Genomic DNA, 16,403 nt, shown 5'->3' on the forward strand with positions numbered 1-16,403 from the left:
TTTGTCTCAATTTGCAAAATAGACAGGCAGGAGACTGGAAGAACGCAGCAAGCCAGGCAGTATCAGGAGGTGGAGAAGTTGAGGTATGTGTGTAACCCTTGTTCAGGATTGGGAGTGGGTATAGGGAGAGCTGTTGAACAAGGGTGTGCTGGGGGCAGGGGGATGAAGTGAGGATAGGTGGAGACAGGTAGAGGGTACAATAGACAATAGGTGCAGGAGTCGGCTCTTCTGCCCTTCGAGCCAGCACCACCATTCATTATGAGCGTGGCTGATCATCCTCAATCAGTATCCTGTTCCTGCCTTATCCCCATAACCTGGTTGGTGAATGGGAGGAAGGAATCTAGTTGGCAGGGAAGAGTGAAAGGGGCTGGGAAGTGAGTTGGGGGATGGGATGGGAGATTATTTGAAATTGGAGAACTCAGTGTCGAGTCCTCCGGGCTGTGGACTGCTCAGACAAGATGAGGTTTTGTTCCTCCAATTTGTCAGAAGGGGAGTGGGAAGGGGCATTAAAATGGATGGAGACTGGGAAGTCCGCTCAGCCTCTGTGGACCCGGCTGTGATGCTCGGCAAACCATTCCCCAAGTTTACGCTTGGTCTTCATGACGTAGAGACGATCACAACTGGCAAAGCTCAGTGGGTCGAGCAGTAGGACAGTCGTATTTTGGGGCACAAGCTCTTCATCAGGAATGATGCGTGGATGTTCAGAGGGGCATCAGCGTCCTTCTGTGCCAGTTGTCAGACAGGTGCAGCAGGCAATGAGCAAGGCAAGTGGTGTGTTAGCAAGAGGAATTAAGTTCAGAAGTGGGAATGTCTTCCAGCAGTTAGGGGGTCATTGAATATATTCAAGGCTGAGTTCGCATGATTTTTATGTGGATGCTTGTGGGGGAAGGCAAAAAAATGGTTGTAAGACCAGTATCCAGTTTTAAGACAGTTCCAGAGTCAGACAGCACAGAAACAGACCCTTCAGTACAACTAGTCAATGTTGACTATGTTCTCAAACTAAACCAGTCCCACCTGCCAGTGTTTTGGCCCATATCCCTCCAAACCTTTCCTATTCATGACGTTACTGTACCTGCATCCACCACGTGAACTACTCTGTGTAAAAAAAAAATTGTGCCCTTCAAGTCTTTTTAAAATCTCTTTCTCCTGTCACCGTCAAAATTTGCTCCCTAATCTTGAAACCCCAACCCTAGGGGAAGGACACCCTTTGTTCACCTCACCTCTCCCCTCATGATTTTGTAAACGTTGATAAGGTCACATCTCCACTTCCAATGCTCCAGTGAAAAAGTCCCAGCCCATCCACCTAGATGAAGGTAGAATCCTGTCCCTCAGGATTCCCTCCAACAATGTGCCCACCACTGATGTTAGGCACACTGGTCTATAGTTCCCTGGCTTGTCCTTACCACCCTTAAACAGTGGCATCACGTTAGCCAACCTCCAGTCTTGTGGCACCTCACCTGACATGCACAGTATGCTCTATGGAGATGCTGTTTCTGATGGATTTAAAGTGTCCAAATGCCACAATTTCTCCCCCACTCACTTGACATAACCGTGCAGGCTCCTCGCTATTTGATGTTCATGTTACTTAGAACCCTCATGATCATATCAATCTCAATGAGGTCACCCCTCAACCTCCTGTGCTCCAGTGAAGAGAGTCTCAGCTTCTCCTTATAACTCAAACCCTCCAGTCCTGGCAACATCCTGGGAAATCTTTACTGAACCCTCTAATAGTATTCTTCTGATTACAGGGCCACCAGAAGCCTTCTCAGTACTCTACAAGTGACTTCACCAACATCCTGTACAACTTCAACATGATGTCCCAACTCCTTTATTCAATGGTGTGAACTATTAAGGTAAGTGTGCTGAATGTTTAACATCACTCTACATTTGTCGATATATCATATCAGTTGCATGACACTGTGACCTTTTGCTCTTAACTCTGTGTCTTATGATCCTGCTCCACAGCTACCCGCTGAAGGAGCAGTACTCCGAAAGCTAGTGCTTCCAAATAAAACTGTTGGACTATAACCCGGTGTTGTGATTTTTAAACCTTGTCCCACCTTCTTTCTCATGAGCACAGCCCATACCTCCCGGTGCTGCCAGTAAACTGCCGATGAAACGATGCAGTGCCTGCACTCCTGAAAAGTTTATAATTTCTAATGAAACCAGCTACTCATTCACTGCTCCATCTGATACACGACATTGGAAACTTAGTGCAGGAGGCTGCAAGAAATGAGCAGCTTTAAAGCAAAAACTGCTTGGAGCTTTCAATGAGAGCCTGAGCCCAGCAGTACGTTCTGGTTACCTTTATTGTGGCCCAACATTGTTACAGCTTCAGATTCAAAGGGCAGAGAAAGAGTAGTTGTTTTTTAGCCAACTCAACAACAGGGGGAGGTGCAAGGGGCAGGGCAAGGCCAACAGCAGGCCCCCACATGATGCCTGCGTTGCCTGCACAGTTTACAAAACTCCCTTCCCCTTCAGAGACTCCCCACAGTGTGGAAGCTGGCCACTCGACCCAAAGACTACACACCGATCCTCCAAAGGGTAACTCACCATGCAATTCCCCTAACCCTATTGCTCAACATTTACCCCTGACTAATGCACCTAACCTGCACATCCCTGGACACTATGGGTATTTCAGTACTGTCAATCCACCTGAACCTGGACAACTCATATATGCTGACCAGATATCCCAACCCAATCTAGTCCCACCTGCCAGCACGGGGCCCATATCCCCCCAGTTGCCTTTTAAATGTTGCAATTGTAGCAGCCTCCACCACTTCCTCTGGCAGCTCATTCCATACACGGACCACCCTCTAAATGAAAAGGTTGCCCCTTAGGTCTCTTTCATATCTTTCCCCTCTCACCCTAAACCTCTCCCATCCCATGGAAAAGACTTTGTCTATCTATCCTATCCATGCCCCTCATGATTTTATAAACCTCTATAAGGTCACCCCTCGGCCTCTGACGCTCCAGGGAAAACAGCCCCAGCCTGTTCTGTCTCTCCCTATAGCTCAAATCCTCCAGTCTTGGCAACATCCTTGTAAATCTTTTTAGATTAGATTAGATTACTTAGTGTGGAAACAGGCCCTTCGGCCCAACAAGTCCACACTGACCTGCCGACGCGTATACCACCCATACCCATACTCCGGGGGTTTGCAAGGACTGCCACAAAAACTACGTAAGACAAACAGAAAGTTAGCCACCAGGATACACGAACACCAGCTAGCCACAAAAAGACACGACCCTCTATCCCTCGTAGCCCTACATACAGATGAAGAAAACCACCACTTCAACTGGGACAACATCTGTCCTGGGACAGGCTAAGCAAAGACATGCCAGAGAATTCCTCGAGGTCTGGCACTCCAACCACAACGCCATAAACAAACACATCGATCTAGATACCATCTATCAACCCCTCAGAAAATGAACAGGAAATGACATCACCACAAACCCCAGGAACCCTATCCAGGACAAACATATAAATCGAAAGCAGGAAACAACAGCTTCGCTTCACTTGGAGGTCGCCACTGATGATGTTACCTAGCCAGGTAATGAAACATCTGGATGTCAAACCTACAGCTCAGTGAGCAAACCTACACCCTAATCCTCAACCTGAGCTACAAACCTTGCAAAGTAGAATGTATTTGCAAACATGCTGCAAATACAAACCCACCCCCATGGATGATCTATCTCGTGTGTGCGTGAGATAGAGAAACAGTCTATTTCCGCGCTGTTTATCTCTATTTGATAACCGATGCTTTATTTCTGTTGGTGTAAATGTTGTTGTAATTCATAGCTGGATCCTAATAGGTGTAAGGGTGACAGAATTCCTCAAGTAGGGCACTGTACGATTCCTGGGAGATCCCTATTTCTGGTTTACTTCCTCATGAACAAACATTAAGCACGTGCACCTATTTATTTATGATTTTGTTTCATTTTTCTTGTTTGATTCCCTGCTATGACTACACCTTGTATTAGGATAATTGAGAGGTTGGGAGATTGTGGCTTGGGTCTTGATTGAATATTTTATTGTTCCAGAAGTTATAAAAGGCAGGGTCAAAGCTTTAGCAGAAATCCAGCAGAGCTGAGAACAGAACGACATCTTAGTCTGTGGGAACAGGGAGATCAACAGAGGATAGAGTAATCAGGTCCTGAAACCAGACCAGCCTGTGATCAGTGCTTTGATTAGCAGCATCCTTCTACATCAGTCAATGCCAGTTGTCAGACAGGTGCAGCAAGGCAAGTGGTATATTAGCAGGCTGATCTGAGATTAGAAATGGGGATGTCTTCCTGCAGTTAGCGGGTCATTGAATTTATTCAAGGCTGAGTTCATCTGAGTTTTGAACAATAAAGTGTGGATTTTTATAGCTTACTTAGTGTGGAAACAGGCCCTTCGGCCCAACAAGTCCACACCGACCTGCCGAAGCGCAACCCACCCATACCCCTACATTTACCCCTTACCTAACACTACGGGCAATTTAGCATGGCCAATTCACCTGACCCACACATCTTTGGACTGTGGGAGGAAACCGGAGCACCCAGAGGAAACCCACGCAGACACAGGGAGAACGTGCAAACTTCACACAGTCAGTCACCCAAGTTGGGAATTGAACCCGGGTCTCAGGCGCTGTGAGGCAGCAGTGCTAACCACCGTGCCGCACATGTTGTGTGCATGAGGGTTTTTTTTGTGGTTTATGTGTTGGATGCAGGTACAGTAATCACATTTAAAGTGGAAGGCAAGAAAATAGTTTTAAGACCACGACAGATCAGTTATGGTCAGACAGCACAGAAACGGACCCTTCAGTCCAACTATTCCATGCTGACTATATTCTCACACTAAACTAGTGCCACTTGCCAGTGTTTGGCCCATATACCTCCACACCTTCCCTATTCATGTACTTATCCACATGTCTTTTAAATGTTGCATCTGAACATGCATCCACCACATCCTCTTTACATTCACTCAATACATGAAACATACTGTTTATAAACAAACTTTTCCTGATCTGTCCATTCCATCGATTCATTCTCTTTCCTTTCAGTTGCTGTAAGTCATAAATTGAAACCCAGAATGAAAAAAACGGAAAAGGAGTTGTGAAGAGAGTACCTTACTCACAGATGGTTGACACAGTAAGGAGGGTGCAGTCTGGAGCAAACCCGAAATGTCGATTTTCCTGCTCCTCGGACGCTGCCTGACCTGCAGTACTTTGCCAGCACCACTCTAATCTTGACCCTGATCTCCAGCATCTGCAGTTCTCACTTTCGCCTGTGAGAAATCAGCAGTTTTAAACCAAAAACCTGTTGCAGTTTAAAGCTCTCATTGAGAGTCTGAGCTCAGTGTGAAGTTCAGGTAATCTTTATTGTGACCCAACTTTGTTACAGCTTCAGAATCTCCCAGCAGAAAGGTGTAGAAAATGTAGCAATTTTTTAAAAACAGCTCAAGGTCAAAGTGCAACCCCTCACTTTCTTCATTATTGGTCACCACTGAGTTGTCCCTTTGTAATTGGATCCTTGAGAAAGCCTTAACCTGGAGGAAGTATTGCCTCACTCAGCAATTTCAACCTGTATCCAAGTAAGTTGGATGAGCAGCGTAGAGTCAACCAGACTATTGTGGGTCTGGAGTCATGTGTAGGCCAGATCTGGTAAAGGATGCAGCTGGGACGACTGCTCTAATAACTGCTCAAGTCTTCCCTCAAAAAGAACTGAGTGAATCAGATGGGGGTTTTCTTCCACCCCCACCCCACTGACAATGGTTTCACCATTAGATGCTAAACTCCAGATTTCTGACCAAATTCCAATTCCATCATCTGTCACAGTGGGAATCGAACTCGGGAGTCACTGGAACTGGGTTGATAGTCCAGTCGGTAAAGGCACTCGGCCGTCTTTCTTTCAATCCCCCTGCAATGCCACGTGATCCCGCTGGTAGGTCAGCAAGGAGGCGGCCTGGGTAAAGGCCTTCCCGCAATGTGTGGATCCACTGGTGGGTCTGGAGGTAGGAGGAATCGCTGAAGCCCTTCCCGCAATCAGGGCAGGGGAACGGCCTCTCCCCAGTGTGACTGCGCCAATGAGTCTCCAAGGCAGACGGGAAACAAGCCTTTCCCACAGTCGCCACACTTCCATGGTTTCTCCACGGGGCGGGATTCCTCGGGTTTCTCCATGGCCGAAGCTTCAGCCGCACACAAACGCATGTGGAGCTTCTCTCCACCGTGAATTCCTCTTTCCAAACCGTAGAGCTGTTACACGCTCCTCACTCAGTGCACTGCAATGGTAGGGTCTCTCATCCAGTCCCACTGATGCTGAAAACGTACCCAAACAGGAACCAAAAAGCTTTGCTCCTTCTCACAGAATCATAGTTGAAAACTGTTGCGGTCCCGATGGATTGAATGACTGTCAGACATGGATGTCAAAGTAAGGACTGCAGATGCTGGAGAGTCAGAATCAGTAAGTGCAGTGCTGGAAAAGCACAGCAGGTCAGGCAGCATCCGAGGAGCAGGAGAGTCGATGTTTTGGGCATAAGGCCTTCATCTGTTGATTTTGAAACTTCCATCCTCAGATCCTGAAATGTAAAATGAGATTACAAAAGTCATCACTGTCAGTGCAGAGTAGAAATTCTGAACAAGGAATTCTGCGGAATATTTTCTTTTGTTATTCCACAAAATTGAAAGCACCATCCCACTCTCTCTCCCCCTCTCTTCTCACTCTGATCTAACTAATTCCCCTGAAGGTGCTGATTCAGGATCTTCCAGGGGCAGAAAGGCAAAAACGCCAAGACTGACATCTCTCTGAATTTTGGATAACTCCACCTGAAAGTTAATATCTTTCACAACATTGGGATACTGCTGAGAGGTGAGGAAGTCTGATTTTGGGAAGCCAAAAAAAAAAAAAATGGGTTTGTGCCAATCCCTTCTCTTCAGAGAATCCCCAGAGCGGCGAAAGCAGGCCACTCAGCCCCATAAATCCACACCGACCCTCTGAAGGGTAACAGACCCACACCTATTCCCCTACCTCTATTGCTCTACATTTACCCCCTGATTAATGCGCCCAACCTGCACATCTCTGGGCACTGTCAATCCATCCTAACCTGGACAAAGTGAAAAATCACACCACCAGTTGAGTATTCAACAGGTTTATTTGGAAGCACTCGCTTTCAGAGCGCTGATCCTTCAGGTGGTTGTGGAGAATAAGATCATAAGACACAATTTGTAGAAAAACATTATAGTGTCCTGCCACCAAAATGATATATTGAACAAACCTGGATTGTCAAGTCTTTCATCTTTTAGACTGGGTTGCAGCTATCATTCACATGTCAATCCCAGACCTTCCTGCAAGGCGCCATATCAAGATAACTCGAGGTTTTATAGCAAAATGTGACATCTTAGTTCACATAATGCATTAAAGGTGTGAGGTCAGAGTCTGTCTGTGTCCCAGTCTTGAGTCAGACTGGTTCTACTTCCAAAGTGGAATTTACAAAATATTACATGGATTGACTGCTTACAGATTGTGTATTTTTTGAACAAAATAGAATGTATCTGCAAATATCATTCTGCAAATACAAATTTAACCCCATGGACTTGTTATGTGCGTCTGTGCATGAGAGAGAGAAAAAGTCAATGTCCGTGCTGTATAGCTCTATGCCAATTTGATAACAGATGCTTTAGTCCTGTTGATGTAAATGTTGTTGTAAATCAGAGCTGCATACTAACAGTTCGATGTAAGACAGAAAGAATTCCTCAAATAGGACACCATACCAATCCTTGGGAGAGCCCTATTTCTGGGTGGGTGGGTGGGGGGGGGTCAAAGCTTCAACAGAAATCCAGCAGAGCTGAGAACAGACCGACATCCACATGCCTTTTAAATGTTGTAATTGTGCCAGTCTCCACCACTTCCTCTGGCAGTTCGTGCCATACATGCACCACCCTCTGTGTGAAAAGATTGCCCCTCAGACCCCTGTTAAATCATTCTGCTCTCACCTCAAACATATGCCTTCTAGTTTTCTTGGACTCCCCTACCCTGGGGAAAAGGTAGGGTTCCCCCCCCCGCCTACCTATGCCCATTACAAAGGTCTATAAGTTTACCCCTCAGCCTCTGATGCTCCATGGAAAATGTCCCTGGCCTATTCAGCCTCTCCCTATAGGTCAAATCTTTTCTGACCCCTTTCAAAGTTTCATAACATCTTTCCTACAGCAGGGATACCAGAACTGAACGCAGTATTCCAAAATTGGCTTAACCAACATCCTGGACAGCCACAACATGAGCTCCCAACTCATCTACTCGATGCTCTGACCAATAAAGGCCATCCTACCAAATGCCTCATTCACTATCCTGTCTACCTGAGACTCCACTTTCAAGGAACTACGGAACCTGCACTCCAAGGTCTCTTTGTTTTGCAACACTCCCCTTAACTGTGTCAGTCCAGCCTGGATTGCTTGACCAAAATGCAACAACTCACATTTCTCAAAATTTAATTCCATCTACCACACTTTGGCCCATCTGATCAATTCTAATTTATAGCAAACTCACTTTTCTCTCTCATTCTCTAGAAGCTGAAAATCTCCATCCCACATACTCTCCCTTCAGTCTCAGTTTACTGAACCTAATCCCTGCTGTACCTCATCCTGAAGGATCTGGTTCATGCTGATTAATAAGACCACACTCGGGAGGGGGCGGGGGTGGGTCTAAATGAAACCTACATAATCCTGAACAGTCCAGACAGAGTGGACGTTGCGAAGATGTTTCCATTGGTAGGACAGACTCAGACGAGAGGCACAGCCTTAGAGTAAAGGGAAGTCCTTTTAGAAAGGAGAAACTTCTTCAGCCAGAGAGCGGTGAATCTGTGGAATCTATTTCCATAGAAGGCTGTGGAGGCCAGGTCACTGGGGATATCTAAAACTGAGACAGATAGGTTCTTGAGTATCAAGGGGATCAAGGGTTAAAGGAGAATGGGGTTGAGAAACCTAGCAGCCACGATTGAATGGGGTGATTAGACCTGATGGACTGAATGGCCTAATTTCTGCTCCTCTGACTTAGGGCCTCTTGCTGTCCTGGACACAGAGTGAGTGAGAGAGTTGGGAGCAAGACTAGGCCATTCGGTCTTTCAAGTCAGCACCAGCATTGAACAATTCATAACTGGATATGAATATACCTACAGCTGGGTGGATAGGCTGGGACTTTTTTCACTGGAACACATGAGGTTGAGATGTGACCTTAAAAGGAGGTTCATAAAATCATGGAGGGTAGATGAGGTGAACCGCAGGTGTCCTTTCCCTAGGATGAGGGCTTCAAGATTAGGGAGCAAATGAGGAAGGTGAGTGAAGAAAGATTTTCAAAAGACTGGAGGAGCGCCTTTTTTTTGAGAGTAGTTTGTGTGTGGAATCAATGTCCAGACACGGTGGTGGATGTAGGTACAGTAACAAGGTTTAAAAGACATTTGGATAAGTACGTGAATAGGAAAGGTTCAGAGGGATATGGGCCAAATACACACAGGTGGGACTAGTTTAGTTTGTGAACACAGTCAGCACGGTTTAATTGGACTGAAGGGTCTGTTTCTGTGTTGTCTGACTCTGGAACTGTTCTAAACTGATCTTAAAACCATTTTCTTGCCTTCCTCCATAAACATCCACTTTTTTCTCGTTCAAAAATCAGATTAACTCAGCCTTGAATTTATTCAAATGACCCCCTAACTGCAGGAAGTCATCCCCATTTCTGAACTCAATTCCTCTTACTAATTCTTGATGAAGGGCTTCTGCCCGAAACGTCGAATTTCCTGTTCCTTGGATGCTGCCTGACCTGCTGCGCTTTTCCTGCAACACATTTTCAGCTCCTCTTGCTAACACACCACTTGCCTTGCTCATTGCCTGCTGCACCTGTCTGACAACTGGCACAGAAGGACGCTGATGCCCCTCTGAACATCCACACATCATTCCTGATGAAGGGCTTGTGCCCGAAACTTCGACTGTCCTACTGCTCGGATGCACATTGAATGAATCTACCGTCCCTACCTCTGCTGGCAATGCGTTCCAGGCACCTATCACCCTCTGAGTAATGTACTTTCTGTGTGCATCTCCAACATGATGTCCCAACTCCTGTACTCAGCATGTGAACAATGAAGGCAAGTGTGCTGAACACCTTCTTCACCCCCCTCTACCAGTGATGTAACTTTCAAGAACAATGAACCTGAGCACCCCCAGGTCTCTGTTCTACAACATGACCCAGGGCCCTACCATTACCTGTTCAAGTCTTGCCCTCCTTTATTTTAGCAAAATGCAACCCCTCACTTATATCCATACCTCTCTCATACACACACGCTCTCTCTCAGACATACACATACACCACCGCCTCAAAACTCTCACCCTCTCACAGACTCATACTCCATTACAATCTCACTTTATCAAGCAGACACAAATGCAAATAGACACTCACAGCGCACAATCTTATACACAAACTCACACACACACACTTCCCTGAAGGGAGTTTCCCTGAAACGTCAATTTTCCTGCTATTCAGATGCTACCCGACTTGCTGCAGCACCACACGCTCGATTCTAAACTTATTACCCTCTAGTTCTGGACTGCCCCATCCAAAGGAAAATACCACGTCTATTTACCCTATCCATGCCCCTCATGATGATATAAAAGTGTATAAGGTCACTCCTCAGACTCTGGCAAGCTACGGAAAACAGTCCAGCCTGTCCTTCTGTCTCTCCTCACCCGGGTAACCAAGACACATACCGGAGGTCCCAAAGTCTGCTCCCTCTCTGGATTCACTCCAGTTGCTACAAGTGAGCCTGCTCCGTCATTCATTAAGATCATGGCTGATCTATCCATCGTTTCATCTTCTCTTCCCTGCACTGTCACAAGGAACCCCTTAATTCCCCAACCTGGCCAAATCCCACCCAACTGTATCTTGAATATACTTAATGAAGCTGCCTCTATTGCTTCCTTAGCCAGAGTATTCCCTAGATTTTGATGAAGGGCTTTTGCCCGAAACATCGATTTTCCTGCTCTCCGGATGCTGCCTGACCTGCTGTGCTTTTCCAGCACCACTCTAATCTAGACTATTCCATAGATTCATGACCCTCTGGGAAAAGCAGTTCCTCCTCATCTCTGTCTGAAAGCTACTCCCTCTAACCTTGAGGCCTCGTCTCACCCACCAGAAATTACTGGACAGGCTAGGGCTTCATCCCCACAGTGCAATGACATTGGGAAGATGTTTCCATTGGTAGGAGAGACTAGGACCAGAGGACACAGCTTTAAGAATAAAGGGAAGACCTTTAGGAACAGAGATAAGCGATGTCTCCTTTTCTGCCGACAGCGAGGAGCATGGACAATGTACTGGTGACACCAGCGAGCAGGCATGCTGTTGTTCACACCGAGGAGCAGACACAATGTGCTCTGTGGCGATGCTGGTGTTATTGACAGATGTTAAATGTTCAAATGCCAAGAGGAGAAATAAAGGGTAGAGCCACAGTTCTTTTTCCCCATGTGGCTCAACATTTTATCGCTTTTGTCTGGCTGCTCAACATTTTTTTTAATGTCTTTTCCCCAGAGTAGGGGGGAGGTTCACAACTACAGGGCATAGGTTTAGGGTGAGAGCAGAAAGATATTAAAGGTACCTAAGGGGCAACTTTTCCATGCAGAGGATGGTGCACGTATGGAATGAGCTGCGAGAGGAAGTAGTGGAGGCCGTATAATTACAGCATTTAAAAGGCATCTGGATGGGTATATGAACCAAGTGCTGACAAATGGGACTAGATTAATTTAGGATATCTGGTTGGCATGGACAGGTTGGACCAAATGGGTGTGTTCATGTGCTGTACATCTTTATGATTCTAAATAATAAAAAGTATATTTTTCCAAATACCAAACTATCTCCATGTTAACAAGGCTTAGTGCACGATATGCTTTACTAACCGTTCTCAACAGGTCCTGCCCCTTCAATAACTGAGGAACATATACATGCTGGTGCATAGTATCCTTCACTAGTATTTACACACTACCCTCAACAATTGCACAAGTAACAGTGAGGGGTAAAAAACACAAGGATTAAAACACAGTGAGGGGTAAACAGCACAAGCGCCAGTAAAAGCAGATGGAAAGTGAGTGTAAAATGTGACTATGACAGGACAGGCCCCACATTCCTTCCCCTCCGTCCCCCCCACAACCTGCCTCACCTTTCACCTCCCGGGCCCAGTACCTTCCAGGTGGCCCCATAGTTGACACAGGGGCCGCCCCACGACCAGTAGAACTCCACCACCCAGGCGGCCGACCAGTTCCCAAGCAGGCCCTTAACCCCATCCGCCTCCAGAATGGTCACCGGCTCCTGCCTGCTGTACAGCCGGCCGGTGTGGCCGTGACACAGCAGCTGCACCAGGAAGGCGGCGGTGACCAGTGACGGGGGTCTGCCCCGGGCCGCACGGCGCCATTTTCCTAACGGCCGCCACTTCCCCGCTCGAGCGACTTCTCCTCCCAACCGCCTTCACCCCCGCGTGACGTCTGCACGGGGGGATGGGCGGGGCCGGGGGAGCCTCACCGTCACCAAGCAACAGCCACCTCGCGCTACAACTGCTCATTCACAAAAACAAACTCTCCTGTCTCGCTCTGCAGCTGCAGGGGGGACACTGCCACGTTTCGAGGAGCCCTGTCTACATTGGGAAAGCTCACGGCTCCATTTAAACAGATATTCCGACATCTAACGGAACGGCCTCATATCTAAAGGGGGAAATCTGCATTTTAAAGGGACATGGACATTTTAACGGGTATATCCGCAAATAAAGAGATGTAAATAGACGAGATTATATTTCAAAGGGATGTGGCACATTCAAAGGGATATCTTAATATGTAAAGTGACGCAGTTATATCTAAATGAATCTACATTTCGAAGAGACGTTGCCCATTTATAAGTAGAGACAATCGGTGTGAATTCTGTCTATGTCCCAATGTTGAGTCAGACTGATATTTTTCTTAGAAATGCTCTGCATTTAAATTACATTGTTCAGAAGGTAATTTACAGATTAGAGTGTAGGTTAGGGAGGATTGGCCGTGCTAAATTACCCATAGTGACCAGGGATGTACAGGTTGGGGTGGATTGGCCATGGGAAATACGGAGTAAGGGGTTGGGTATGGGTGGGATACTGTTCAGAGGGCCAGAGTGAAATAGATGGGCTGAATGGTCTGCTTCCACATTGTCGGAATTCGATGACCCTCCCCACAAAGGAGCATTTTATCTGCATCTATCCTGTCAAGCCCCTTTCAGAATTCTACTAGTTTCAATAGAGGTATACAGCACAGAAACAGACACTTCGGTCCAATTCGTCCATGCCCACCAGGACTCCAAACTAAACCAGTCCCACTTTCCTGCATCTGGCTCATATCCCTTTAAACCTTTCTATTCATCTACCCATCCAAATGCTGTTTCAATGTTGTAACTGTACCTACATCTACCACATCCTCAGCAAGTTCATTCCACATACAAAGCCACCCACTTTCAAAATGTTGCTCCTCAGGTTCCTTTTAAATCTTTCTCCTCCAAGTAATATGCCCCCCTAGTTTTGAGCTCCCGACACTAAGCAAGAGTCCTTTGCTATTCACCTTACCTCCACTCCTCATGATTTTATCAATCTCAATGAGGTCACCCCCCAACCTCCTGTGCTCCAGTGAATAAATTCCCAGCCTCTCCTTATAACTCAAACCCTCCAGTCCTGGCAACGTCCTGGTAAATCTTTACCGAACCCTCTCTGATAGTATTCTTCCTTTGACAGGGCCATCAGAACAGTACTCAGTACGCTGAAAGTGGCCTCACCAACATCCTGTACAACCTCAACATGATGTCTCAACCCCTATACTCAATGGGGTGAACAATGAATGCTATGCTGCTAAATGCCTTCTTAACCTCCCTGTCTACCAGTGATACAACTTCCAAAGAATTATGTTCCTGAACACCACCCCCCCTACGTCTGTCTGTTCTATAACATGTCCAGATAAGGGTAGGGCCCTGGGTCAAGTGCTGCCCTTCCTTGTTTTAGGAAAATGCAACCCCTTGCTTAGATTAATACCTCTCTCACACATGCTCCCCCTCAGACATGCACGTTTTCCCCCCCCAATACTCTAATCAGGCTTATACTCCATCACACTCACACTTTACCAAGCATGTACACATTCTCACACAAACTCACATGCATGCACACACAATTCTTTGGGGTGAATTTGTATTGGCAGAATTTATCTGCGGATACATTCAATTTTGCGCAAAAAGCACACAATTTCCAGGCAGTCAATCCATGTAATATTTTATGAATTCCTCCTTTGGAAATAGAACCAGTCTGATTCAAGATTGGAATACTAACAGACTCAAATCTCACACCTTTAAATGCATTGTCTGAGCTGAGATATTATCTTTTTTATAAAACCTTAAGTCACATTCTTGAGATGACTTAAAAGATGTTCTTGCAGTTACACGTTAATGAACCAAAACCTGGGTAGTTTAATTTAATTGCTCCACAGTGAAGTGTTGAAGGAGCAGCACTGATGAAGGAGCAATGCTCCTAAAGCTTGGGATTTCAAATAAATCTGTTGGACTGTAACCTGGTGTTGTGTGACTTCTGACTTCTTCAACTGCGCATTCATGTTGAACTTGATGGGATACTTTATCCAACTTGGTGTAGTTAAATCATATCGCTTGGAGGGGTTCATTTGAAACCTTTCAGGAGGTGAATTCAACAAGATTGAATTATGCAAAGTTACTCAGTTCTAAACTTACATCAGGACCGGTAGTCATAGAGAGGTACAGTGCAGAAACAGATCCTTCAGTCCAACTCGTCCACGCTGACCAGATATTCTAAATTAATCTAGTCCCATTTGCCAGCACTTGGCCCAAATCCCTCTAACCCTTTCTATTCACGTCTCCAACTAAATGTCTTTTAAATTCTGTAATTCTAACAGCCTCCTCCACTTCCTCTGGCAGCTTATTCCATACATGCACCACACTCTGCATGAAACGTTTTCCCTTTCGGTCCCTGTTAAATCTTTCCCCTCTCACTCTAAACCTATGTCCTCTAGTTCTGACAATATCCTGGCAAATCATTTCTGATGGAGATGTCAACGTTTCGGGTAGAACCCTTCTTCAGTCCGGAGGGATAATCCCTGAAATGCTGACTTCTCCACCTCCTGGTGCTGCCTGCCTTGTTGTGCCCAGCCTCCTGCTTGGCTATTTTAGATTCCAGCATCTGCAGTTTTTTATTTTGTCTCTAACAAATGGTGGAGCAGATTCGATGGGTCAAAATATCCTAACTTCTGCTCCAATGGTCTTAGGTTCGTGCGGGTCCTGGGCTCAATGAGCAGCAGTGCCCACTGGAAGAAATGTTCATGGAATCATACAATCACTACAGTGTGGAAACAGGCCCTTCTGCCCAACAAGTTCAGACCGACCCTTTGAAGAGTAACTCATCCAGACACATTCTCCTACCCTATCACTCTGCACTTACCCCGAACTAATGCAGCACATCTACACGTTCCTGAACACTGTGGGACTATTTAGCTTGGCCAATTTGCCCAAACATGTGCACGTTTGGACTTTGGGAAGACACTGGAACACGCAAAGGAAACCCACGCAGACACTGGGGGGGGGGGGGGGGTGGAATTACATGCAAACTCCACACAGACAGTTACCCTGAGGATAGAATCAAATCTGGGTCCCTGGCGCTATGAGGCAGCAGTGCAAACCACTGAGCCACCATCCCCCTTCCCCCTCCACTCCCCCAGTAGAAAACAAAAAAGCTTACCAACTCTTCCATTACCCCCACTGTCAGAAAGGGCAGGAGGTTCAGTCCTGGGGGTGACCCTCAGCAGCGTTACCGGCAGAATCTGATTGTTGGGAGCATTGGTGCCTCCGCTGGTGCTTGTTCAAACTGCAGGACATTGTGAACCTCTGCCCACACTCAGGGCAGGCAAACGGCCTCTCCCCAGTGTGGACCCGCTGGTGCGTCAGTAGACTGGAGGAGACAGCAAAGCCCTTCCCGCACTCGAGGCAGGTGAACGGCCTCTCCCCAGTGTGCACCCACCGGTGTGTCAGCAGGTGGGATGCCTGGGTAAAGCCCTTCCCGCATTCAGAGCAGCTGAAGGGCCTTTCCCCAGTGTGGACACGCTGGTGCTTCAGCAGGTCGGAAGAGCGTGTAAAGCACTTCCCGCAGACAGAGCAGGTGAACGGCCTCTCGCCAGTGTGGACCCGCCGGTGGGCCAGCAGGTCAGAGGAATCGCTGAAGGCCTTCCCACATTTGGGGCAGGGGAAGGGCTTCTCACCGGTGTGGACCCGCCGGTGAATCACGAGGTGGGAGGAGCGAGTGAACACCTTCCCACAATCGGGGCAGCGGAAGGGCCTCTCCCCTGTGTGCAGCCGCTGGTGCCTTA

The sequence above is a fragment of the Hemiscyllium ocellatum genome, unplaced genomic scaffold (genome assembly GCF_020745735.1).
Source record: "Hemiscyllium ocellatum isolate sHemOce1 unplaced genomic scaffold, sHemOce1.pat.X.cur. scaffold_1799_pat_ctg1, whole genome shotgun sequence".
Lineage (NCBI taxonomy): Eukaryota > Metazoa > Chordata > Chondrichthyes > Orectolobiformes > Hemiscylliidae > Hemiscyllium > Hemiscyllium ocellatum.